Source organism: Phyllostomus discolor, chromosome 11, assembly GCF_004126475.2.
Source record: "Phyllostomus discolor isolate MPI-MPIP mPhyDis1 chromosome 11, mPhyDis1.pri.v3, whole genome shotgun sequence".
NCBI lineage: Eukaryota > Metazoa > Chordata > Mammalia > Chiroptera > Phyllostomidae > Phyllostomus > Phyllostomus discolor.
In genome coordinates, this window is record NC_040913.2 from 88,847,286 (window position 1) to 88,875,001 (window position 27,716).

Here is a 27,716-nt window from a genome sequence, read left to right on the forward strand (position 1 = left end):
TTTTATTTGGTTCTTTGCTACCAAATATTCTAAGATTGAAAAAATCTCCTTTTACTATTCCCTTGGTTATCTAATATAAACTAGACAAGGGATGAATAATGTGCTTGCAGAAATCTTCTTTCCTTTGGCATTAATCTCAGCTTTATATAGAAACGTTACTATTTCTAGCTTCGAGAACACAAATGTGTACTAAGGGGAATGAGTTATAGACCTGACAGATTAAAGACAGGCTGAAATTCAGTGTAAAAGTGCCCTTATTTCAGTACTTTACCGTAGTTCTTAAGATAAATTAGGGAAAAATATTTACTGCGATTGCAACAGTTTGTTTTGATTTCGGTTTATGTTAACAGAGACCATCAGTGACTACCATTTAAAATCAATACAATCAATTTAAACTTCTGTTTTAAATTCTCATCTAGAAAATAAATTCATATGATTGGCAAAAATGAAGCTTTAGGCTGCCGATTACTATTATCTCAAGATAAACACCTTTTGTTTTATTTGGGGTTAACTTTCATTTTTCTTTCTGCACCAAGAGTCTTTCTGCTCTAAGTAGGGGTGTGTGTGTGTGTGTGTGTATATATATATAGTATGTGTGTATATATATATGGCACTATATATATATAGTTTCAGTTTTCCATTTACAAAATAATCCTGGAAGAAATCTCATTGACTTTTAATTTTCATAACTCTTTATATCAATATTTAACAGAGGTAGGTAATCATTTCCAGGGTAGCTGGCGCGGCCTTACATAAAATTAGGCAAGATAGGAAATTACTTTCATTACTGCCCCCTTCCCCTACCCTTTTCCAAGAGGAAGAAATTAATTCATCTGTTAGGCTACATGTAAAAAAAATAGTTCTGATCTTTATATAGTTGTGTAATTTAAATTAGTACCTGATTCTCTAAAGTCCACAATTTAGGACAGAACAGAATCTACTGCAACAACTAATTAAACACTTACTGTAAGGTTAAGTTTTTCATTAAATCAATAGGTCCCCCGTGTCAATTACAAAGCCCTAATTACTATGCAGTAAATTTAGATTGAATTTGAATTAAGGACTGATTTCAATCGCACCCGCAGCATGTAAATATTGTAAATTACTAGAATTACAGTTCAATAAAAGTGAGTGGATTTCACTTTAGATAAACCAAATGCAAATGAGAAGGGAAAAGGCCTGATGAAATTTCCTCCCAACACCTAGCCAAGGAGTGCTCCTCGCAGCACCTAGGACGCTGCTGTGGCAAAGGAGCGTGTGACGGCGCGGTTGTTCGGCCTCCGTTTACTTAACGTGTTTTAATATTTGATTATCTATAGGAAAAATGAGTACATTTAATCTCCCCCTGGTGAGCAAGCAAAACGACGGTTAAAGCGGCCGCTTACTGGGTTGTTTCGGTTTGATGGCTGTATTGTTGCGCAGGAGCGTGGTGTGCAACCAGGTGATCAGGCTGTAACTGGCTGCGATGCACCACACGGGCTCAGGCGCCCACGCAGCGCCAGGGCTGGGAAATAACGCAACGAGCCACGTCCCGGGCACCAGGCAGGCCCGTTCCCGTGACAGAAAGAAAGAAACTACAAATGTACAGACACCAACCTTTCGTTGGTACGAGTATAAACGGAAAGTAGTTGAAGGTTTCTGAGCCTTTCATTTTGCTTTAAATAAGTATGATATGCCCAGGAAATAAACTAAAAACAAACAAACAAACAAACAAACAAAACAAAAGATCAAGAGAAGCTTTGGCTACATGGGAAAAGAGAACTCAGGGCTGGAGGAGGGAGATTTGCTGATCAAGAGCCGCTCCTAACAGGTAGCAATTCTTGCATAGCTGTTCGAAGGATAAGTCTGAAGGATTTTTGTAATAAGAAAAATTACACAGCTGAGGCTTCTGTGGCCAGCACCCCCATCCCTGTTCTTTACCAACGGGCATTTTTCCTGACTCAAGTGGAAGAGGAGCCAAATGAAATATAAATGACTAACATTATACATGTAATATAAACATCTGGGAAAACTTAAGGGAAATACCAATAATCAGGAAAGCAATTAGAATTAGCTTACAATTAAACTTTAAATCTGTCTTGAAAAAAAGTATCTGTCTTTCAAAAATAAAAGTATCTGGTTATCATCAAAGGATATTCCACATCTTCTGTTTTTCATTTTTAACGTGTGTTTCTGTAACACTTTCCCTGAGAATTATTTCTAAGGCTTGTCGGTGAGTTTGAAAGAGTCCTACTTTATTAAAGCTACGGATTTAATCCACAGAAGGATAATGGCCATTGCTGCTTTCTTTTCTGACCAGGTTCGCTCAATTTGCATCATAGTGTGAACATTCTATTCGCGACAGCGAACGGTAAAATTATGCCTCTCATCACAGATAAGTGTCACAGCAGTCCGAAGCTGTAAAAACAGGAATTACAGGAACACCTTTGCAAAAAGCGATATTAACTGGCAGGAAAGGTACAGGTTCTGCACAGCTCACTTTCAAAGTACAGGGGAAATATTTGTCCAGTCCCAACCTGGCAGTTGATATTAAGTCCTTCCAAGCACAAAGCCACAATTTTTCTTTCCACACTCTCAAAAGAGAAATTCAGACTTAGTCCCTTACAGTGGTATTTTTAGATTTTTGTAAAACTTTTCTCTTTTTGCATGGAAAGGGCAGTACCATGCACACACACATACACACACACACATGCACAGAAATAGTGTTAATTGTTTTCAGCATGGAAATGCCCTCTCTTTTGTGGCACAAAAGGTGGATCATTCATAACATAGTCTAAGCATTGGAACATCATGTGTGGGGAAGAATCATTGCCTATGAATGGCCTATTCCCTTCTTACATTTTCCTTTTTGTCTGCTTCTTCAGGGTTTTAGTCAATGGATGGGCATATAATTAAACAATGGTAAATTGTACAGCCCTGCAAGAGGCTGGTAAAATATATACAGACACAAAATATCCAATAGCTCTTCTAGAACCTAAGGGGTTAAAGTAAAAGTAACAGAAAAGGAAAGGTGAGAATATCTTTCATGTAAAAGAGCCCTTTTTTTCCCCAGCTCTGAGCATGAAAGAATTTTCTTCAGTCATCAACAAAGTGTCGATTTAATGCTTCATCTTCAGTGACTATACGAAGAAGAAGAAGAAGAAAAAACAGACCAGTGCCGTACATTCAGGAATGTACCGTCTGAAATAAGCACACATTTCCCCCAGCAAATCTGCAGTCCACGCCTGTGGCTTTGGAACCTCCGGCCATGGCTGCCCCTTTCCCCGTGGTTTCCATGACGAGGATGAGCACCATCAGCCGGTGGACTGGAGAGGAGCCTCCTCCACTGAAGCGATGCTGGCATGAAGAGCTGACTACTTCCTGGGTGGAAGTGGGAGCCGACGGTATTTTACGTGGGTGAACCGAGTGAGAGCAGGGAGAAGAAATGCACCGGATGATTTGCAGCTTAGAGGTCCAATGGGGACTCTCACTTGCTTTTGACAAAAGGAGGCTCCTCACAACTTTTCCTTCTCATGGGAAGGCAATCAGCTTGACAGTCCTGAGGACTGATTAATCCATCCACACATCCCCGTGGCTCTGATGTTCTTCTCTCTGTGAGTGGGCTCCATGCCTTTTCACTGCTAACAAACGTCACGACAGAGAATCAGTCCAACTGCCCTGGCTGGTGTAGCTCCAGCCTGTGAACCAAAAGGTCGCTGGTTTGATTCCCAGTCAGGGCACATGACTGGGCTAGGGGACAGGTCCCCACTAGGGGGCGCTCCAGAGGCCACAACAAACTGATGCTTCCTTCCCTTCCGCTCTTTAAAAATAAAAATAATCTTTAAAAAAAAGGTGGGTGGGGGGACCAATGTGAAACACGGATCCACAACACTGCTTCTAGGGATCTGCTTTCTAGACATTTCAGCGAGAATGTGGGCACACAAATATCAAACACGTCGGAGGGCATCTCCCCTCCTGCTCACGGGGAGGCCGAGGCTTGGAGGGAGGAATCCTGCCCAGCGCCTCGCAGAGAGTCTGCGCTGCCGCCGCCTCCGGGGTTCCGCGCCGGCTGCCGAGGGAACGCGGTGCCGTGAGCAGGGGCTGCAGAGCCAGACTGCCCGGTTAGCCCTTTCCCGGTTCTGTAGCTTTGTTCAAGGTAGTTACCGAATTCGCTGTGCCTCCGTCTCATCGCTGGGAAAACGGGGGGAATAGTGCATACTTCATGGGGCTGCCGAACTTTTGAAAGGGTCACAGCTGAGAGCCACACCTGTTGCTTCCTTTCATTCATGGAGTCCATTTACTGAAACGTGTCTGCGAACGATGATACATGATATAAATGCCGCCCCACCCCCACTGCGGACATCCACACACTGGAAAGGATGGCACCTGAAGGAAGAGATCTCTAGGTATCATCACGTTAAACCACGCAGTTATAGGAAACAGCCTGGAGAACCAGCCGGAACTGTTCCTAAGAGGTGCCTGTGAGGAGGGGAGATGGTGCTGGGGGGAGGTTTTAGGTAATGGGGTGCGTTCCTGCACTGTGTGAATGTGTCACAGGTAGATTGCATCACTCCCGGTATTTGCGCAAAAAGAATGTAATTTACTTTTTAAAAATCCTACAAAAGGAAAATTGTAGATTGTTTTTAGGTTATTTATTTCTCATAAAATGCTTCATTACAAAATTCTTCAAGCCTTTCCCTAAAGTAGGTATTCTTGACCTAACTACTAAATTTTGACTTCTGACGAATTTCTAAGTGTCAGTTTTATCCTAGCAGGTTCATGACGATTATTAGGATGTGGAAAATGTCCAGCTTTACACGTGCACTTTCCGTTACGATTCATAACTGTTTCCTTCACCTTTTGTTTTTGGAATGAGGAGGCTAACATCTATCAACCTTACCAGCCTTGTTATTCATTCATACATACACACACACAGTATAGTAAGCTTTTATTTAATTTATACATAATATGTGTGTATATATACACATAATATATGTGTACTATAAGCTTTTAAGCTCCAGGACTTCTCCTTTATAATACACATTTGTTAACTTCGGCAGAAAAAAAATAAAAACATCAACTACCTAAATAACACGGATAACTCATCAAGAGTGGACATCTGTTCTAGAGTGTCGCCAATTAATTCACAAGTGCAGTGTGTTATTTACATATATTTCAATGATATGGCTCACATTAAAGCGTCCAATAGACTTAAATTAACACTGAATTTTATGTTTGGTTAACGTAAACATTGATGGCAAGTGTCGATAACAGATGAATCTCTTGCTTCATTTAATGGCTGGTTTCAAGTTGCCTCACATTTAGTTTGTTAAACAGACATTTTTCCACTATTTCTGAATAGAGACATAAATATAAGCGTTATGTGTCCAATCTCACACTTTCCGTGACCTGCTGCAGGAGCAGCTATTTCTAGGTGGTAACACATATGTGTGTTTTTATTTAGTACAAACAGGAGAGAGGGGGAGGAACAACAAACATTCTAAATAAATGTGGTGGGTTTCTTAGCAATTCCGTTAACAGGGATTGGTCTCATTGCTGGATAAATTCACAGCTGGACCTGCAGGATTACTGAAATTACCTGTAACAATTTTACTTGTATGATCCCTAAGTGGTATTCACAAAATAGAAAGATTTATGTTATTGGCCACTGTGATCGCTACAGCTGGAAACGCTCAGCGGTGTGGGGCTTCAGATCAGACATGGTGCCCTCAACACCTCTTCGCTCCCCCTCTGCCGCTCGCCCCTCCCGCGAGTGAGTGGGTGAGTGAGTGAGTGAGTGCCAGCAATGTTGCTATTCTCTCCCTGTAGCTGAAGGAGCCAAACTCACAACTAGAAATGTACCCTTTTTGTTACCTTTAGAATCTGTTTACAAAAAGTAAAATATACACACAGAGAACAAGTCAAAAGACATTAGTCTTTCCGTATCGACAAAGCAGGGTCAATGAGGGTCTGACGGACACTGCTCTGAGAGCACTGCAGTGCCTCCCTGTCCTTGAACAGAGAGGGAGGCCGGTCCTGAGAAGGAGGCAGAGGACCATGTTGTTCTAAGAGAAAGGAAGATAGGGGTGCTCTACCGACAGACAGTGCTGGTACTGTAATCTCTATTAACCATGGCTCCTACATTTCTTTTTTTTAATTTAATCTTTATTGTGCTTCTTTCCATTGCCATGTGTCCCCCTTACATCCCCCCAGCAATGCCCACTCTGTTGTCCATGCCCATGAGTCCTTTTTCCTTTTTTGCTCCATCTCTCCCCCCCAACTTCCCCCTCCCCCATCACTAGCTGTCATCCTGCTGTCCCTCTATAAGTCCGGCAAAGGCCACCGTTTCTCCCCAATATCCTGCTCCTAGCTTCACGACCAGGATACACAGAGGTAACTTGTTATTGGCTTCGCGATGCACAGGCAGTGGAAGCGTCGGCTCCACAAGAGAAAGCAGCTGAGCTGCAGGCCTGAGCATTGCGAGTCCCCTCCAGTGAGGGGGGGGTTATCTGCCATCCCAATTAGCACTTCCCGCGGTATGCATACCGGTTACCTAACACGGTATTTGGAAATGTCACTGTTTAAAATAGCAAAATGGAATGAAATGTTAATATTAGGAAGCGCTTTTAAAATAATTCTGAATTTGGCTCCAACAATGTATTAATTGGGAGGCAGGTGACGCTGTATTCATTTATTGAGAGCGTTCTCCACTTTGGGGTCAAACTCGGATGCTCTGCACTTTGCCAATTCGCTCTACTACATGCAGAACATAGAAAAGAAAAAAAAAAACCACTAGCGTAAGAATGCGCAGGGCATTCCTTATTTATATGTAAAACCTTTATTCTGTTTTGTTATTTTAGATTAAGTCCCAGTTCAATTCTATTCTCTCAGGGAAAACATTAACAGTTTGGAGCTCAGCGTGAAAACCATCAAACACTCGAGCTGAAATTTAGATTGGGCAATTTTGTCTGGTGGAGTGGAAAAGGCCGGGTGGGATGGCGGGGAGCAGAATGGCTCGTGGAGAGGCAGATGTTTTAATAACGTGTCCTCTGGTGGGAGCCTCGGCTAGCTGCACTTACCTCTCTTGATCTGCTTAAAGACAGTGTGTGGAAGAGAAAGCATGCTCTTTACCGGGGAAATTAATAAACTTGTCTGTCTTCCGTAAAAGTAAAGGATTGGGAAGTGGCCAGTGTATTTTTTTAAAGCAATGATTAAAATTAAAAAAAAAAAAAGAACAATGATAACCTGAAGCTTGCGCGGGTGAACCGAGGGCATGGAAGCTGGGATTCCCACCGCAGCCCCCGCTGCTGCCCAGCACCTGCCCTCCGACAGCAGGGGGCGCACCACCGAGCAGCTGGGTCTCTCGGGCAGCCAGGAGAGGCGGTGAAATTACAAAAGAAATCCCGAGTCCACTTAAAGATGACATGTTAATAAAAGACCACACTCGTGTGTGTCTTTAAACGTGTTGTTTTCATAGCTTTTTCAGGAGGCGATAGTGAGGTTATTATAATACGGTGTGATAATGTTACGCTAAAATAAACTCCAAGCTTGGAGCCCATTTGCATTTTATGGACGGATTTTCATGAGTAAAACTATAATTGCTGCTTTTGGAAGACAATGGCTACCCATAAAGAACCAGCCGTCTCCCCACACGCTCGTTTGTGAGCTCTGTCCCATTAGGGGTAATTGAAATATTTGCCACTAGCATTTAATTGATATAATTATAATTATTATGGAATGTTCGAAGGCAACTTTTACAATAATCCAGTCTGTTTCTCCTGTACAAGAATATTTTTTCCACCATTAATGACTTAAATAGGCTGGTTTATTAAAAACCTCTTAACCCACACTCAGACTTATAAAACCAAAATTGTGGACTCCAGTTTTCCTCCTTGTAAGTACTCACAGGATTCCGAATGCATAAGTACTTGTGAGTAATTGGAAACCCCATCAGCGACAATGAATCACACCCAGATGCAATGCTTTTCAATTAGTTGGATCTGAATATTTTGGTGTTGCTGCTGCCAGCGATGTGGCGACAAAAATAGTTTACCTGTGTCAGACTATTCCTTTTGAAACAAAGGCTCCATCTAGGAGCACTAGGTCATGTTTTGAGACAACCTGACTATTTGGCATAGAAAAAAGCATTTACATAGATAGATAGATATACAGATAGCGTGTGCATCCCAAATAATGTATCAGAAAAAAATTCACCTAATTTACTTTGAGTTTTTCCTGAACTTTACAATGCAAAATAAACAAAGGTGAGAAACAGATCCTGCACAATTACATGCTAGTAACTCAATGGGAAGAAGAAAAAAAATATATATCTATATAAATAATGGAAGTATAAATGTTGCAGCTAGAAGAAATCTCCAAAGATCACTTATTCGAGTCCCCAGTTTTCAGCCTGTTTTCTCCTCTCACATTCTTACCTGCAGAGAACGGAAGGTCACAGGAGGACCTGGGCACTCCCTGAAGACCACAGGATGAGGGGTGAGGTGGGGGGAAGGGTGCAGCTGACACACGGAGGGAACCTGAGAAATATTCCTTGAGTAAGTGAGAAAATGGGTGAATGAATGAATCAATGAATGAACACATTAGTTAGGTTTTCCTGTTTTCTCTTGGGCCAGTGACCTAACCTCTGCCACCCACAATCCCCTGGTTGGTGAAATGAAGCAAACTACATAGGCCTCCACAGCCGTTCAGATCAAGGTGTTAATAGTGTAGGTGTCCTCAGTGTGTGTGCTCCTAGCGGCTCTGTATACACAGAAATTGATTTGATTACTGCACTTCTTTTGGGAAATGAGGGCCAAAGTCCCGCTCAGCAAACTGGCCGTAGGCACACACACATCCTTGGGAGAAAAGGGTTCTGTATTGGGCTTTTCCTCTCCTTAACTCAGCGGCGAAAAGAGATGATTTTTGAAGCCACAGAAACGTTTACCGCGGCCATCACCCACTCATTCTAAATATTAACGGGCACATTTTCTCAGATAGTGTAACAAATAGTTCTCCAAAGTGAGCCGTGCCTTCTCCTAAGTGTAGCACGTGGTCCTCCCTTGCCCCTCTTACACGGATGTGTCATTGAAGGTGATAGCGCACTGCACAGGGAACCCTCGCGCCCAGCACAATGCCTCACAAAGAAATTCCAGGGACGGCTACTACTTCTCTTCCAGATGTTTCTCTCAGGATCAAAGCCACTTGACAAATAGGTCTATCACCCCCTAAAAAGCACACCAGCCCTCATTCCATCCGTGCACCGGTCCCCGCTTCCCTGGAGGAAGAAGCCGACTGTGGGTGCCCAGTACAGGAGGGCGGCGCGGGCAGGCGAGCTCAAGGAGCAGTGGCTGCGTCGTGAGCCCCCCTGAGTGACATCCCCAGCCCTCCTCCAGCATTCCAATTTAATATCCGTTGTGCAGGGGTTGCCTATATTATCAATGTCAAAAAACTAAAAAGTCTTATCTTAAACTTTCATTCCAGGGCTTCAAAAGACCTTTGAATTTGCATCTTACTCTAGGGAAGATGTAGCTTGAAAACATTTTTTTTTTTTTTTTGCCCAGCTCGCTCCATTAATTTCTGAGGAAAATGCACCTACTGCTGTGCGTATGACAGTTCTCAACCTCCGTGTTTTTACAGGATGTCCCTCCCCAGGGAACAGCCTGCGCGTCCCGGCTTTCCCCTTGCCCACCCCCCGCTGGGGCTGCGCCGCCTGCTGGGTAATCGGCTCCCGCCCTGGAAGGGGAGGCCAGGAGGGGTGCGCCCCTGCCCCTCCCCGGAACCCAGGAGAAGGAGACGTCGGGCTCTGAGGGGCAGCATGTGTTTTAAGTGATCACCTACATTCCCTTTGAAGGGTAAGTCGCCGATGCCTTCGCTGGCTCACTGATCAGCGCCACTTAGTGCGTTTTCATACACCAGCAAACTCGAACTTCAGATAATCCTCAGCGTCCCCATCACATCGCCCCCCCCAATTACTGCCATTGAGTCAGGAACAAAATTCACTTTGTGATGATTATCTGACTCCGGTAGAGCTGATTGTCTATAGCTCGCCGCTGGAGCCACTGACAAGGGCACGGGAAGGATTGTTTTTCAGCACTTTCCAGCCCAGCTAAATCAGCAGATAATGGCATCTGCGATGCAGAGTGACTCTGACCCGAAACCCCTCTCATTACTAATGTGCCTCACATCTCCAGTCTGCCTCAGAGGCAAAAGTGTTCTGTAGACACCGCCACTGTCTCCAGAGAGCAAAGAGACAGGTTTAGGGATTCTTGCTTTTCATGCTTTCAATCAATTATCAGCAATCGCTCAATAAAGAGACCCCAGAACAGCACTCTGTTCCTATCTTTAGGGTGTTTTCATGAAGAGCTCGAGCTAATAAACTCAGAGATAGAGGGTTCACATGAATGTCTTCGTAGACTCTGCTCAGGGTCTGCAGGGACCCAGATGCAGACACAACCCAAACTTCAGAGTGCCAAAGGGCAGGACAGAGCTGTGGTTCACTGCCCGGGGCAGGTGCCAGCGCTGTTGCAAAGCTCCGGGGCACAAGAGAGTGGGCTTTGGTCCCCCGGCATGTCACAGAAAACGCCTTGTATTCTTATACGGAATGGAACCAGGGTAGGTCTGTTTTTTCTGTCTTTTGAGGACCACATTGTTACTCATGTTCAGGTATGCACTGCACAATGCTTTGTTTAAAGCTGTGTGGTTCAAGCCCGTGGAGTCTAGAGTGTGGTCAGTGGCCAAGGTTGTGGGTGGCAGACCATATGAAGAAGGCAGGGGCGGGGGGTCTCTGCCCCCCATTCCAGCGGAGCAGCTTGGCATTCACCTGCCTTACCTACTAGATTTCCAAGTCATGAAGAAAAGTCGAAAAGCAGAAGGCAGAAAGGTGGACACTTCCATTGTCATATGTGGAGTGCTGTGTAGGGAAGCCACACAATATATGTTTTCTGGATGGAGGAATAAACCTGGTGTGTAAGTGACCTATTTCACAGGGTTATTTTCTACTCTTTCCTAGTGTGTCAGTATACTGGCCAAAATGTACTTGCACCCTGTATTTTAAAATCAGACACATAACAACAATCAATTGTGCATACATATATATTTGTACGCATTCATTTGTATATAATTACAGTTGTGACAATGGGTAAATGGTAGGGAGTATAAGTCAAAAATGAAAAACAGGTAAGCACGTTTTATCCCATTGGTGAATCTTAGCCACAACAGTCCAAAACCTATTCAAGGTTTGGCTACACGTGGTGCCAGCCGGGTACTGGACTTCTCAGGAAGGTTACTTTGTGAATTAGACTCGCCTAACCACTATGCTGTGCACCTGGAGCTAATATAATACTGGGTGTCAGCAGTAATTGGAAAATTAAAATGAAAAATAAATAGAACAATGGCTTTGTCCCTCAACAATGACCTCAGCCGATTGGTGGCTGTGACGAACATCTCTGTGAATAAACTGATGGATACTTGCTGTTGTATGAAATTTTGGTATTTTATGCACAAGAGATTTTTGTGCATCAACTTTGATTTTAAATTCATTAAAATATTGTTCGTCTCCTTTTGGTATGTGACATCTCCCAATTTTTTTGTTGTTGTTCAAGTACAGATGTCCCCATTTCCCTGCCACCACTTACATTGTTGGCACCTGCTCCTTACCTACTGCCTGATGCCAATGCCTCAGTCATGAGCAGGGTTAAGCAAAGTTATGTCTAGATCAGCTGAATATGGAACTGTCCCTCTCTACTCTTACAACCGGGGTTTGCGCAGTCTCTGTTCTAAAGTGTACTGGCTCCTCTAATTCTCATACCAAGTCTGTGAAATAGGTATTATCGCCCCTCCTTTTCTGCCAAAACTGAAACGGAGAGTGGAACTAAATCCCAGAACAGATGCAACGAGTAGGCGGGAGCGCTCCGACCCAACCCAGGCGGGCTGGCACGGGGCCCGCGCTGTCACGCATCACGCTGCGCTGACCACCCGAAACGTACTGAAACCGGAGCAACCGCCAACACGTCACTCCCCAAACAAGAACACGCCTCCGGCTCCCGCGTCCACTTCTGCATCTGGAGGGTCTGCTGCCCGTTTGTCCAGCCGCCTCCAGAGGTCGCCTCCCCTGAGCTCAGGAACTCTCCCCTCGCCGGCACCTCGTCTGCCCTGCTCACCCAAGGAGGGGCGGCCCGGTGAGAGGTTCTGCAGCTGGGGTGGGGTGAGGCCGCCTGGGGGCTCTTCCGTTCCTGCGCCCTCCTCCCTGGCAAGCTCACTCTGTGCTCCATGTTCAACAAAGCAGAAGCCCTTTTCTGTGAGAGTCATTCTCTGCCCCCACGTCCCCAAGTTCTCCAGTCACTTGGCCTTCTTCTCAGAAGGGTCCTTTCACCTCCTGCCACGATACTATTGCCCCCATATGATATCTTCTGCCCTCAATCCCACTGTCGCCTCACTTAAGCGCTTGTCCAACAGTCTCTTGCCCCCTCTTGTAACTCAATGACTATGTAAGAAAATAAACCAACCCTCATGCATGCCAACTTTTTGGACAGATGTCTGGGCAGGTGGCCAAGGGCCTGAGGCATCCCAAATCATTTTAGCCTTAGGGGGGACCGCCCCCAGAACAGCTCGAAGTTAGGTGAGGTTAAGGGAATTCAAACAACATGAACCCAGGCTTTTATAAACCAAATTCAAAGTGCTATTGGTTTGTTCTTTTGTTGTTTTATTTGTCTTAACCTCATCACAGCTGCATCTAAATACTCAGCACAGCGGCTCATAGGAATAGCAATTACAGAGCGGAAGGGTGGATACCCCCAGTTCCTGAAATCTCACATGGACGGCTGCACAATAATGCTCTAGCAGTGAAATGATAACATTGATTGTAGTAGTAAATTAATCCAGAAGTTGGGTGATGTCTCACAAAGTAGATGTAAGATTTGAGTTTCCAAATATTCATTTATTTATATTGCATCCTGTATTGTCTGGATTTACGTACTTAACTAGGTTGATACACTTAGACTCTTAAGTTTTCCTTTATTTCTTTTCCTCTTTAGGATAGTATACCTTTTAATTATTAAACAGAAGATGCATTGCTTAAAATACTCCTAAAATTTACAATACGGAGGCTCACCCCTCACGCCAGCCCAGGAGTGGAGATGTTGAAAAGTCAATATGTAACGCCTGCCCCTGCTTCAGTCCTCAGGAGTCAGTGCGAATGGGACCTTTCTGAAATCATGTCTGATTTCTTTAAAAAGGAAAACTAAGCATATTTTGTGGCAAATGAAAAGAAATCCATTATATCAAAAGATATGGTAGCCGGGGAACAGTTATTTCATGGCAAGGAGGTAACATTTCTGGTAATTGAGAAACCTTTGCATTTTATAACCTCTGGTGTGTTGTCATTTGGTAAGCATGCTGTGTATACATGTAGGTGCTGTGATTTGTTTTCTAAGCTAATTATCACAAAATATTAAAAGAACAAAAAGTAGCAATAGCACAGACTGTTTGCCAATCGTATTTCTGTGGGATGGTTCATTTTGATATATGTCTAAAGAGAGCAAGGTTAGAGAAGTCTAAATCTAAGACATGCGACAGGTGAATGCTTGGTGCTTTACCTTAGAATGGACGTCTGGATGCAGAAATGGCTCTGTAGACTCCCCCCACCGTGGACTCTTGTGTCTGCCGCTCTGTGAGTTAAAGGACTTAGGATCGTGTGTTTCTGGAGGTTGGTTCCTGGCCCACAAAGCGATCCCACAAGGTCCACCTTAATGCTCAAGCCTCCATCCCACGCCCACGACGAGACTGTGCTTCCCAAGTTCAGACAGCTTACCATCACGCACACGGTGTGAAATAAACATGCCAGCTTTATACATATTTTTGTGCAAAAAGCCTGCAAATATTTACAAAAAAGAGCTTTAAGAAATAAAAAAGCCTAAATGCACCTTTCTTCCTCAAAATTTATTCTCTGAAAAGGCCGAATAAACTGAAAATGACAAAACATATTTTAGAGATTTCCCCTCTCCAGGAGTTCATTTATGGTGTAGGGGAAAGTTTCTGACTTGATCTCAAAATGATTTCTTTAAAACACTAGTATACAGAATAGCTCCTTTGGAATAATGTTTAGAGTATTTCATACTTAAAGCTACATTTCACTCTTCTCAACTCATGTCTCTTGCACTACGAATGGGCATAAAAGAGAGACACAGGGGTGGGAAGGAAGGCATTTCAATGCCCGGTGTACTGAGTTCCAAGCTGAGTCCTATCCACTAGAGTAATGCAGTGTGCTGGGAGCAATAACAATCGGATTTAACAATAACACATCATGAAGGATGCTGTAATAACTTTGGAGTTATAATTAAGTGGTGTTTTAAGGGTATAAGTGTAAAGATAGCAAGCCCCAGCTGTAACAGTTTAGTCAAGTGGAATTTTATGAACTACTCATTTTTTTGGATGAGAATACAGTTGAAGGGAAATAGGTGAAATACTGATGTTTAAAAGTAAAAAAAGAAGAGAACCAGATGAACTAGCCCTTCCCTTAATTATTCACAACAACTTTCTAGAATTGGTATTGAGTTGTATTCATCACACAAGACTACAGACATGTAGAAAGAAACGGCTTACAATTCTCCCATCAGCTCTGCTGTTCTGACCATGAACTGTGGCTTACTACATTGAACTCTAATGCCAGTCGAAACTATCTGGATCCCATTCTGAACAAAAATATGCAAGGTTTTTTTCAAACAAAATTTTAATAAATCTTTAAAATGATTTATTGTAAAAACTGGGATCTGACCAGGTAGCTCCGATGGTTACAGCATTGTCCCAATATGCCGAGGTTGTAGGTTTGATTCCTAGTCAGGGCACATAAAAGAATAAACCAAGGAATGCATAAATAAGTGAAACAACAAATATCTCTCTCTCAGATCAATCAATATATTAAAAATAAAAATAAATAAACTACATTTATGTCTAAATAGCAACATTATAAGATATTTGAACCTACATTATAACATTGTTTCCTAATTGCCATAATAATATATAAAATTAGAACAATCAAAAGTCACATTATGTATATGGAGAGAAAGAGAGGACTGAGAAAGAAGACAAACTTTTTAGCTCTTTGGCTCTAACACCTGCAGCTTGATCACTTACTAATTTTACAAAGATAGCGACTAACTTTTATGTATGTACTAAAAAATTATAGCATCCAAACTGACACCTTAGATTTACCAAGGGAGATTCCAAAAGGAAGCGAAAGGCAAGTTTACGTGGAGGAGGCCAATGGCTTCATTAGAGTCCAAAGAAGTGAGTCGACTGTAGCGACATTTCCCAAAGCTGTGTTTGTAAGGAAAGCTGAGGACGCCGCGTGAAGAACACGTTAAATCAACGAGCGCAAAGCCAGCATGCTGGCAAAAAGATAACACGTATAAAAAGCCGAAACTGAGGCTGGAAAGATACAAAGATGGGCAGCTACAAACGGGACTTGGCAGCCATGGAGAGTGAGAAACAGATCTAAGACTTTGTCTGCTGGAGATCCTGGGCATCGCCGCGGGAGAAAAACCACAGCGCCCAGGAGCCACACTGCACAAATGGGAAGCATTTTAAAATGACTTATTGTAAATGAAAGCGACAGCACTGAAAGTGGGGAGGGTTGGGAGCGCCCCCTGCAGGTGGCGGCCAGATCTGCGCGATCCGTTGTAGCTTACCTTGATTGGAATTCCCACCTGGGATGACAGATAACGGAAATAAAAAATTGCTCTGCGTGTTGGGCTCTACTGTGCAAAATAAAATGCGGAAAATTTAAGCCCATTTGCAGTAAATAGAGACAATATGTGTAAGAGAAATAAAGAGAATGTTATCAGGGCTCTAACTAAAGAAGGGCTTTCTAAAAATTTTAATTTCGGATTAAATTTTGTTAAAGAAATGTCATGATATGACTTGAAATAAAAATAAGTAATGCTGTTGAAGGTAAAGTCTAAATTATTTATCCTGGATAATCTTTCAAATACATAATGCAGAATGAGTTTCTTAAAATATGATGCAAGTACTGAAAGTAAGTGTTGTTATGAATCAAATACACAGAGATCGCAAACTGGTTTGGTTAACATAAAAAACACTCACTTGTATCATAAGTATTTTTATAATGTGTATCAATGCTAATGAGTCTTCAACTTATTTATTTCTTGTTCTACCCTGTCCCTTTTGTTTCAATGCTGGATCTAATGTCCTGTTCCATTTCATACTCATTTCTGTCATCCCTCCCTCATTCATGCTTCAGTACTTTTCTTTAAAGGAAGGAACTTTGCAACTCGGAGTATTTTTTCACCCAATTTAATTATTTTTCATATCCTATTATTTTTTTTATCCATTGAAATGAGACAATCAGTGTAATAATTAGACATCTATCATATTACATCTTTTGATCTCAGAAATTTATGTCTTGAATAATTTGATTTATATTATACCTTGTACAAACCTTACCTGAAGTTTATATCAGTAGGCCTATACTTGTAAAAATATTACTTAGTTCCCAATTGTCACCTGGAATAGAGTCAATTTTGAGTTTTTATGTGAAATAGATTGGAGGAAAATTCTGAACATATCTGAACTTAACTCAAATAAACCAAGTTCTATTCTTTTTCCTAAAAATGGCTCCAATAAAACTTTTTGAGAGCCATAGTAGCAGAACCTACTATATGAACTGGGGATATCATTAAAGAATTAAATAAAATAAAAGTATTATGCTAACGTGTTTAACGTTTTTGTAAGAGAAACCGGACAGAAACTTGATGGGAGTATTTGACTTCAACCTGCAAATGTGGGGGGAAAGGTTTTCACATTTTGAGTGACTGTTTCCCTAAGCATCAGCATTAAAGTGTGTAATGGCATGTTCCGTGTCAAGTATGAAATCAGAAAGCCGTACAAAATGCATAAACTATGTAATTGCAGAGGGCTTGTTTTTCTAATACGGAACAAGCCGAGTGACTTTAAATAGTCTAAATAGTTATTACAATCTGACTGTGAACTGTTCTTCCTTCCACCTTCCCAAGAAGTTCCAGTATTATAATAACGGATTCTCACGGGATAAATTGCATACACTCAGCCCGCTCCTGAAACAGGTGGGCGGTTCCCACTGCGTGACGCACGCCCACTGTGGCTGGCGAGCTGCGGCAACAGCCTTGCCCGCAAATTCCGCGAGACGCAGCCTTTTGCCACCTGAGCACCGCCCTCCCACTCGGCCACGTGGACGTCAAGAACGCGCGCGCGCGTGCTGGGACTAAGGCCTGACATGTAGGCTGAATGGGATTCAGAATCTGAAGGCGAAGTGGGGGGGGTCCCACGGAGGAGTTTCAAAAAAGGTATTTCAGAAGCAGTAAAGGTCGTTCCCTAAGAAAACGCAAGAGGCACAGTGTCCCGGGAGGGCGTAAGGTCGTCACATGCTCTAGCCCAGCCTTTCACTCTGCGATGGGGTGTGCACATCAGTGTTTTCCTCCTGTGAACTGTTCTCTGGTGCTCCCTGAAAATGCTACTCGAAAGTGGTAGAAAACGTGGAGCTTCAGGGCCATCCTAAGGCCTTGGGCATATTTGAAAATATGTGCCTATCAAATCATACTTTTCACGGCACACCTTCTGTGGAATCTAGAATTCTGCTGGGAAAAAATATAACATTTACATAAGTATTTCTATATTTTTACATGATTCTAAAGGCATTCAATTATGGGATGGCTTGGGACGACATTCTACTTTTGGAGGAAAGAAATTTAAGAAGAATTGATAAAAGTATAATTTCCAAGCAGATATACTCTTAGTTTTTAACAATCCTAGGCAACAAAATTCTTAGTTGATCCCTCTCTGAGGACTATGTCAGTCTAATATATCTAAATTAAACATTAAAATCTGCAATAAACATATGAACTCAATAAGTTTTACTGTTTTCCTTTTCTCTCAACACAGCTACATATTTACCCAACTAAAAAGTGTGATAATGGGAAATGATCTCTTAAAAGAGATGGGTACAAAGTTTTCATCTTTTTTAAGAAATCATTTTCCATTATCATAGTTTGGTAAGATATTCCAAAAGACACTCAATATCATTAGTTATCAGTGCGATGAAAGTTAAAACAACAGTGGATACCACTTCACACCCACTACAATGGTCACAATTAAAGAAACACAAACGATAACAAGTGCCGGTGAGGGTGTGAGAAGCCGGAAGCCCTCGTGCACTACAGGCCTACTGTAGACGCCACAGCTTTTTTGGAAAACAGCGTGGCAGTGTTTTGTTTTGTTTTGTTTTTTAATGGGAAACAATGAGATGCTGTATGATTCGGCACTTCTACTCCCAGGCATATACCTAAGAGACATGGAAACATGTTCACACAAATGCATGTACACAAATGTTCCTAGTAGTAGTAGTCTTCACAACAGCAAGAAAGTGTGAACGATGCACACACTCATTTATGAGCGGGTAAACAAAACGTGGTCTATTCATATAATGGAATATTATGTGGCCATCAAAATCTAGGTAGTGATATGTGTGAGGACATCAATGGTCTGAAGATACTATGCTAAGTGAGAGAAGCCAGTCACAAAAAACCATGTGCTGAATGATCCCATTTATGTAAATGGTATACAACAGGCGAATCCACAGAGGCAGAAAGTAGATTCACAATTGCCGGGGATGGGGTGGGTGGAGGAGGAGAGTGACTGGTAGTAAGTGCAGAGCTTTTCTCGGGGGAGGTGGTGACAAAAATGTTTTAAAATTAGATATGATGTCATTTGCACAGCTCTGAACATATGAAAATCTACTGAATTCGATACTTTAAAAAGATGCACACTTGAAATATATTTTATATTATACAGCTGTTAGATTAAAAGATTTGCTATTGACAATTATGACAATCAAAAATAGTTTTATTATTTCCATTTTGGATTAAACATTTATTGAGTGCCTCCTTTTCAGTGTGGCTCCAAGAGAAATGAAATACAAAGATTTTCTCCAAAAAACAAAAAAAAATCTAGCAGGATTAAAATGGAAGAATTGGGCTGGTTTGTGGGTAAGGCTAAAGTAGACATGGAACCATGTTACTGAATATAAAGTAGTCCATAAACCTAACATAGAAAACGCAGAGGGTATTATAGAATCCAGGGGAATGGATAGAACAGAACAGGAAAGATAAACCAGGGAACTTGACAAGGACACATAAATTGCCAAGGCATCACACATGATGGTCAGCCGGAATAAGCATCAGGAAGATGTGGCATTCGATGGGTCTATTTAAAGAAGGACAGGACTTTGAAAGGCAGGGGTGGTGGAGAGAGCCAGGGGTAGGAGATCCGTGCACTTTCATTGGTGACAGACCCTTAGCGTTGCTGAGCCACGGGGCTCTTGCAGAGAAGGATCAGACCACGGTAGTGAATTACATGATATTATGGATGGTCTTGAAAACCAAGGTGAGACATGCATGCTTAATATGGAGACAAGGAAGAATAAACCCAAGATGCTGGTTGGCTATGGAATAGTGAGTTTGATTGATGTAATCCAGTATGGGGAAACTGCTAGTACTGGAGACGTAAACAGGAGTAAGATCCAGTTCCTGCCCTGGAGGGGGCGCCAGCCACGGGGCAGACAGGGAGACCAGCCCCCGCCCCCCAGTGCAGTCTGAAGGGACTGTCCAATGCCACATCCTCTGACTGGAGATAAGCTGATTGAGAACTTGGCTCGGTGTGAAACATGAGGTCAGAGGTCGGCTTCAAGTGGGCATGGCCCCTGCATATGCCTCTAACAAGAAAAAAAGAAATGACAGCAGCAAAAAACAAAGGAAACCTGTCCATTTCGGGGAGTACCCCGAATACCATTTCGGGAGTACCCTGAGTACCATGGGCCCGGCATTTGACCCTGCCTTAAATAGCTATACAACCAGACACAGTATTTGAAACAACAGTTTTCAGACATTGTTTGAAACATGATTCTGGTCCCTGCAACAGATAAAATAATGCAAGGAGTCCTGAGGCCGTCCCAGCTTACTGCCTGTTTCCAAGTCGCAGCACAAAAGGAGTCCCAGCAGAGCCCAGGCTGGCTCACCAGGGAGAGGTGACACAGTGCTGAGCTCGGAGTCCCAGGCTGCTGTGACACGCAGGGCGGGTCCCGGAGAGGGCCCTAGAGATCTGCAGGTGCGTCCCTTCCTCCTGCATCTTTAGCCTGTTTCTTTATAAGAAAGATCTACATGCTCGAAGCTGGGGGAAAATACTGCAAAGCAAGAGTATCACTACTGGAAATTCCAAGAGATTGCTCTGAGTGACGAAGAGCTTGTGTTACCATCAGCCAGAAAGAAATGACACCATCATATATGGAGAATTCTGTCCATTTCCTTACTGAAGCATCATTTTTAATATTGAGGCTCCAAGTCCTAGATTAAAATTGCTTTGGAGCCTCTCTAACAAAGCTTAAAAGCAAATATAGAAAGACTCAAACTGAATCCAGGTAACCTAACTTCATGTTCAAAAGAAAAAAAGCTCATCACTTGCATGGCAAAGGAATACAACAAAATCCAGAATCCAGAAAAATGTAATAATCTGAAGGGCTAGCATCCGATCCAAAATTAGTGGGCATTCGAAGAAGCAGGAAAATACGAGCTCTAACAGGGAGAAAAATCAAGCAACTGAACTAAAAGATTCAGACAAGAGAGGAGATAGGATTAGCAAAACAGAGCATTAACAGTGAAGTAGCTATTACAAGTATGCCCCATCTAATTAAAAATGTCAAGAAAAACACAAGTATGATGAAAAGAAATACAGAAGGCTTTAAAGAACCGAACTAGAGCTTCTAAAGGTGAGAGGTAAAATATCTGAAATGAAAAATAAACTGATTAGATTAACAACAGCAGCAAAAGTATTGCAATAGAAAAAGATTTTTGGTCCCGGAAACAAAGCAATAGACAAACACCCCAAACAAAGGAGAGGAAAACAGTGAGAGAGCCCCAAGGCCTGAGGAGCAGCGTCGGGCTGCTTTAACTCGGGTGCAGGTACGTTCCAGAAAAACAGGGAGGCGCACGCACAAATTTGAAGACATTGTGGCTAATACTTTTCCAGATTTAAAGAGAACCATGATTTCTTCAATCACAGAAGCTCAATCAGTTTCAAACGGAATAGGTGCAAATAAAATAACACCAAAGGAAAACTGAAGCACATTTCTGAATAACAATGATCAAGAGAAAAGCTTCAGAGCCAAAGCAAGAGACACAGTAAGGAGAAACGAGGAGTGTGGCCATGAGCTCGTGACGGAAGTGATGAAGGTGAATAGACGAGCAACGTCTTTGAACTACAGGAAAAAGAGAGTCCATGAAAACTTCTGTATCTGGTAACAGTATTTTCCATTCATGACAAACAAAGTGTTTTCCCCCCAGGTAAGCACAACCTGAGATAATTCATCACCAGCGGATGTGCACCACAAAGTATAGTGAAAGATGCTTATCAAACAAAAGGAAAAAAATTTTTTTAAATCTAGAAATTTGGATGCACAGAGAGATGGGCAACAATAGAAATAATGTATGGGCAAATGGAGAAATGTTTTTCTTTATTTAATCTCTGTAGAAGATAGCTGGTGTTAGCTTATGTTTTAAAAACATAAAATAGAGAAATGATATACTGTAATAAAACACGGTAATGATGATATGACAACACACATAAAAGTGAAATATCTGACAGCATTAGCACACAGAACAGGAGAGAGGAAATGAGGGAGAGTGTCGCAAGTGTCTGGGCCGTGTCTGAAGGGGGGTGTTGTTGCTAAAAGCAGGTAGTGGTCATTTAAAGGTGTATACTGTAAGCCCTAAAACAATTGTTAAGACACAAAGAGTGAACTATAGCTATTAAGCCAGTAACAGAGATAAGATAAAATATTAAAATACTCATTAATCCCAATTAAGGCAGAGGAAAAAGATAACTAAGCACTTCTGGTCAAATGCAATACTGCAGTAAATTAAGAAATTTTTTACTCAACCATTTCAACGTGACATTAAACAGAAATATATTTTTATAAACTATAAATATGTAAATAAAAGTCAACTTCAATTAAAAAGCTAGAGATGATCAAAATGTGTAAAAGATCACCATTCCACCACATGCTTTCTCCCTATGATGAATAACAAGGCAGGGTTGTTACTTTCTCCATCTCTGCCCGGTTTGTCCTGGAGGTCCCAGATTGCAAACAAGGGGGAAAACTGTCTTATTCACAGATAAAATGCTTATATATTTAACTATCTCATGGTATATATACACAATAATTCCCAGAACTAATAAAGAAGTTTTTCAAAGCCACAGAATATGGTATCAATATGTAAATATCAACTGTATGTCTATGTATTGGCAAAATATTGGGAAATAAAATGTATAACACCATGTCATATAAAACAGCATCAGTATCACAAAATATGTTAAAATAAATTTTAAAAATATGTCTAAGATCTTTATACTGAAAACTAAAGAAAATTGCTGAATATAAGACCCAAATAGAGATAAACAGATAATATTGTATGGTTTCAATTCTCCCCAGACTGATTTATATATTTCAATGCAATTCCAATCAAAATACCAACAGGTGTTCAAGGTTAAAAGTCTGATGTTGGAGCTTACATGGCAAGGCAAGGGAACAACAATGGCCAATATAATTTTCAAAAAGGGAAATGAAATTGGAAGAGCTATATTACCTGATTTCCAGACTTACTATAAAGCTACAGTAATTGTGACAATATGCGGTACTGGCATAACAATAGATATAAAGATCAATGGAACAGAATAGCCTATGAAAAGACCTACTCATATAACCAATTGATTTTTGGCAGCGTCCCAGTGGCTTCGGCGAGGAGAGGATGTATTTCCAACATGTGGTGGAGAAACAATTGGGTATCTCTGTATAAAAACATCGACCCTTAACCTCATACCACATACAGCAGGCAATTTAAAATGAATCAGGGATCTAAATATAAAAACTAAAGTTACATAACTTCTAAAAGAAAACACAGATGAAAATAATTTATGACCTTCGATTAGACAAAGATGTCTTCAATATGATTTGAAAAGCCCAAGTTATTTACAAAGTTGATAAACTACTTAATCAAAATTTAAAACAAGTGCTCTTCAAAAGACATTGTTAAGTAAAGAAAAAGGCAAGTCACGCACTGGAAAAAATATTTGCAGAACATATATCTGATAAAAGACTTACTCACAACACCCAGCGTACTCAATAATAAGAACATAAATAACTGTACTTTTAAATGGATGAAATATTTGAACAGATAGGAGCTATATGAAAGAAGATACCCCAAAATCCAATAAGCACATAAAAATATTCAGGGCAAGGGATCTAAAGGAAAGGACAAATAAAGAACAAACCGACTGAAACCACAGGGGAGGGGGTGGAGTCACGGGTGAGAGGAGGGGAAGGGGCGGTGCCAAGGAACAGGAATAGAGGACTCGCAGGCCTGGGAAATGGGTGGGGCTTGACTGGGGATCCACAGTGGGAGTTGGGGGGGCGGGGCCAGGGGAGAGCAATGGGGATAAAGGTAGGACAACTGTAAACCGACAACAATAAAAAATAAATAAGTGGTAGTAGAGATAAAAATATTCAGTTATTAGTAATTAGGGATATGCAAGTTAAACCACAATGATATACCATTACAGGACTCCTAGAATCGCTAAAATAATAAAGGCTGACAATACCAAGTGTTGGTGAAAATGTGGAGTAAATGAAAATTCAGAGCTTGTACAAATAAAAAAAATGCTATAAACACTCTGAAAAACAATTTGGCAATTTCTTGAAAATCAGTATACATATTCTATAAGACACAGAAGTCGCAGTTTGAAGACATTTTTACCCAAGGGGAATAAAAAGGTACGTTGATACAAATCCTTGTTCTCAAGTTTCCATAGCTCTTAATTCAAGATCTAAAACAAAATCCCTCTGTCGGTAAGTGAATAAATAAATGAAATATAGTCAGTCACTAAAACACGGTCCAGCAATGAAAAAGCAATGGACAACCTGTACTCACAGCCGGGACAGACGCTCTTCATGGACAACACTGCGCTGGGGCCGTGTCTCGGAGGGGCGGGCTGGGGAGGTGTCGGGGGGGAAGGCGTGGGGACGTGAAGCAAGACCCCGAGCTGCCGCTGGGCCGAGTGGTTGCGTGTGCACGCAACGGCTACTGGGGTCAGTTGTCACACGTAACTGTGTACACACGTCCTCTTTTCACAACCAGAATTCCTCCATGCCAATTCCCAAGGCCACCGCACCCAAGCAGCTGAAAATGATGATGAGTTCCACCTTCATGAAAAAGGTACCATAGTAGGCTGTGTGGGTAGTAGGTATTGGGGTTAAAATGTAGGTTGTGACCAGCCACATCTGCATTTCAGAAAACCAAGCAGCTCACTATTTTAAAAGCCAGAGGCTCTTTCCTTCCCCCTGGGAGGGTGGTAGTCTTCTACCTTGTAAAACAGTATGAAATACGCCGCTTTCCTTTAGCCCTCATTTCACACTCTTTGTAAGTACTGAAAATATTATCTTATCTCGACTTTTAAGCTAACATTATATATGGATACAAGATTTGCAAGATTAGGTTATTATTCTCTTTCTAAATCAATTATTTGCTCTACAATAGGTTGATTTAAGGTATTTTACAGTGTGAATTCAATCGTTCTATTAAAATTCGCTTTAATAGACAAATATGTAGAAGACATAGAGCATAAAGAAATGTATACTTACACTTGTTTTACATTTAAAAGAAAACTATGCAATTGCAGTAAGAAAACTAAATAAAATACATTTTTGATCTCCATTTCACTCAGTAAGTCAAGAGGAAAATGCACACCTAGAATCGGATATTCCTCATGTGTAATCTTTTAAAAAATTGTAAGTCATTCAGTTCTCCTGCACAGGATATTAAAATGTGAGAATAATAACTTAAATTCAATTTTCTCTTTTAGAATCCTTATGCTTGATTTTTTCTTTGTAGCTGAGCATTTTTTGAGCAACTGACTTCTTTATTTTAAGTATAACTCCTATGTCACATATGGAATACCTATACGTGTCTTCCTACAAAGAGAAAATCAATGAAAATAGCATGAAGAGACCCGGGAAGCCTCTTTTTGATGAATTATGTCCTGAAAGATACACCCTGCATGTGGTTCAAAACGTATTGATTAGTAACAACTGTTTCTGTAATATCAATAATGCACTCTTCCCTGGAACTTCCCTGGAGCGACAGGGTTTAATCGAGGAAGCCCCAAACCATAAAGTGGCCGCCATGAAGGAGACGGAATAATAAAATGGACTCAAACTTCCAAAATAAATAATAATTCTGAACTTGAAGAAAACATATTGATGCCAGGGTTTGCTCTGCCTTTCTCAGACTTGCATCTCTCATAATAAGCTGCTTACCGCAGGGATTATCACCTCTCCAGGTTTAAACTCCTACAGAGCCCACTGGTATTTACCTTTCTGCACGCTCTCCGATATTAAGAAATTAAAAGTGAATAGAAATCATTTTGAAATGCCACTTTCACTATTTTAACATCATTTTCTATGATGAAATATGAGCTTTGAATAAACTCATCCTATTAGGTTTAATTCACACTCTCTTGTGTTTTGCTTCATCACCAATTACTGTATTGAGGAACTCCAAACTTCCAAGGGCTTTCTCTAGAGAAAGCGTATCGCTGTTTGAGGTTGTCTGTTAGATGGAAATGATTTCTCTCTAAATGTTCACATCAGCAATGAATTACCCCAGTTCAAGAGGTGAGCTACAGAGAGTCGTATTTTTCTCAAAATTTCTACACCATTCTATGGATAGTTTTGAATCAATTTTTTTTTTATTCGAAGAACATAGTGTTATGACTAAAACATTTTAAGCTGTTATGTAAACTTAAACATTTCTAATATGCTATCCATTCAAAATATGTTCTAAAACATTTAAACTAATTTGAACCATGTGATTTATACATATGAAACCCCGATTTAAAGCCTGCAACTTCCATGTCCTATTTATAATCTTTGCTTGTTAATATAATTATGTGGTTATACATATTCTCAGGACCAGTATGACCTACCTGTTCTACCATCTTGCTCCCAACCCTCCCCCTGGCTCACAAGTTTATTATAATAAGTATTTTCTCCTGTTAGCTTAGAATCCAGACCCCTGCTTTGTCAGTCTAAAAACTATCAAAATGGACAATACTAACAGAATTTGACCGAGCAGTTCTGCTGCATTTTCTTAGCGCTCATAAATCACTGGTCCTTTTCTCAGTTTTAAAGTCTTAAGTGCCTTATCTGTGTTATGTCAAGATCAAAACGAATCAGTTAAAAATGTGTAAGGAATAGGCGAGCGGTCTGGGGCTCCCCAGACAACCCAAGGATGAGTGGAGACCTCATACACCGGTGACCACGGAGCTGGCGTTGGCATCTGACAGAATTCAGACCTCAGCTCTGTCACTTAAGAGTTGTGTTTTTTTTTACTTTGCTAGTCTTTCTTAGTATCGGTTTTTACAATACAGAAATTAGGAACCATAGTTAGTGAATGATGACTGAATAAGGTAAGCCATATGGACTGGCCCCATGATTTTTCCAATAGAGAAATGCTCACTGAGTCTTGGCTACCTTTCTCCTTGGCGCAAAATATAAGTAGGATCACTTAACTACTTAATTCTACACCTGATTTCAAGTGTTGAGAATACCTGCATCCTACAATCATTTTTACCTGACTCCCTGGTCAACCTGGACATTAATATAAAATTTATTCTGTTAACTTTATAAAAAAACAACTAGAACAGGAACAGAATCACAGAAATGGAGATCACATGGAGGGTTAGCAGCGGGGAAGCGGGGAGTTGGGGGAAAAGGTACAGGGAATAAGTGTCATAAACGGTAGGTAGAAAATAGACAGGGGGAGGGTAAGGATAGCACAGGAAATGGAGAAGCTGGAGAACTTACATGCATGACCCATGGATATGAAGGGGGGTGGGGAATGCGGGTGGGAGAGGGTGTGCAGGGTGGAGGGGAATAAAGGGGGGGAATGGGACAACTGTAATAGCATAATCAATAAAATATGTTTAAAAAAGAAAAGGAGGTAAAAATATTCAATGAACACATATTGAAAGAATATAACCTATATTATATGTAGGCAGCCAGATAATACTTGACTTCGTTATAATTTTAAAAGGCTGAAGTTTTGCTCACATGGTTTCCTGTTGGGCATGACATCTTAAAAAGTGACTTATTTAAATAATAATCCCAATTAATAAACTTTGAAATACTAGGTCTTTAAATATGTTTCTATGGGATTTAATGTTTTATAAACCTGTGCCAAATGTTACTCAAACATCTTTTTATCATATTTGAAACATTGCCAGAGTAAGACCTCCGCTCAGCAGGCATGAAGCGGGGATGTTAGGACTTTCATCATTTCTAAGGCTAATTATTGCAACTCGTAACATCTACTCTCCAAGCCAGCCACACGGGAAGCAGCCCTTGCAAAGGATGGAGAGAAGAATCTGCAATTTCCTCACTCCGTCCCGATGAACGCACTGCCTGCCCACCCCCTGCCCCAGCCCCGCCCTGGGTTTCTATGCCCAGTACCGCTTCTAAGAGAACAATAAACAGAAACAGCCCTTTCAGTAACCTAGTCTATTTTAAGTTCAAATATAATTTAGTCCTTACTTTGATTCAAGATGTGTTTCAGGTGCTGGGCATACAAGATTTATTAGATAAG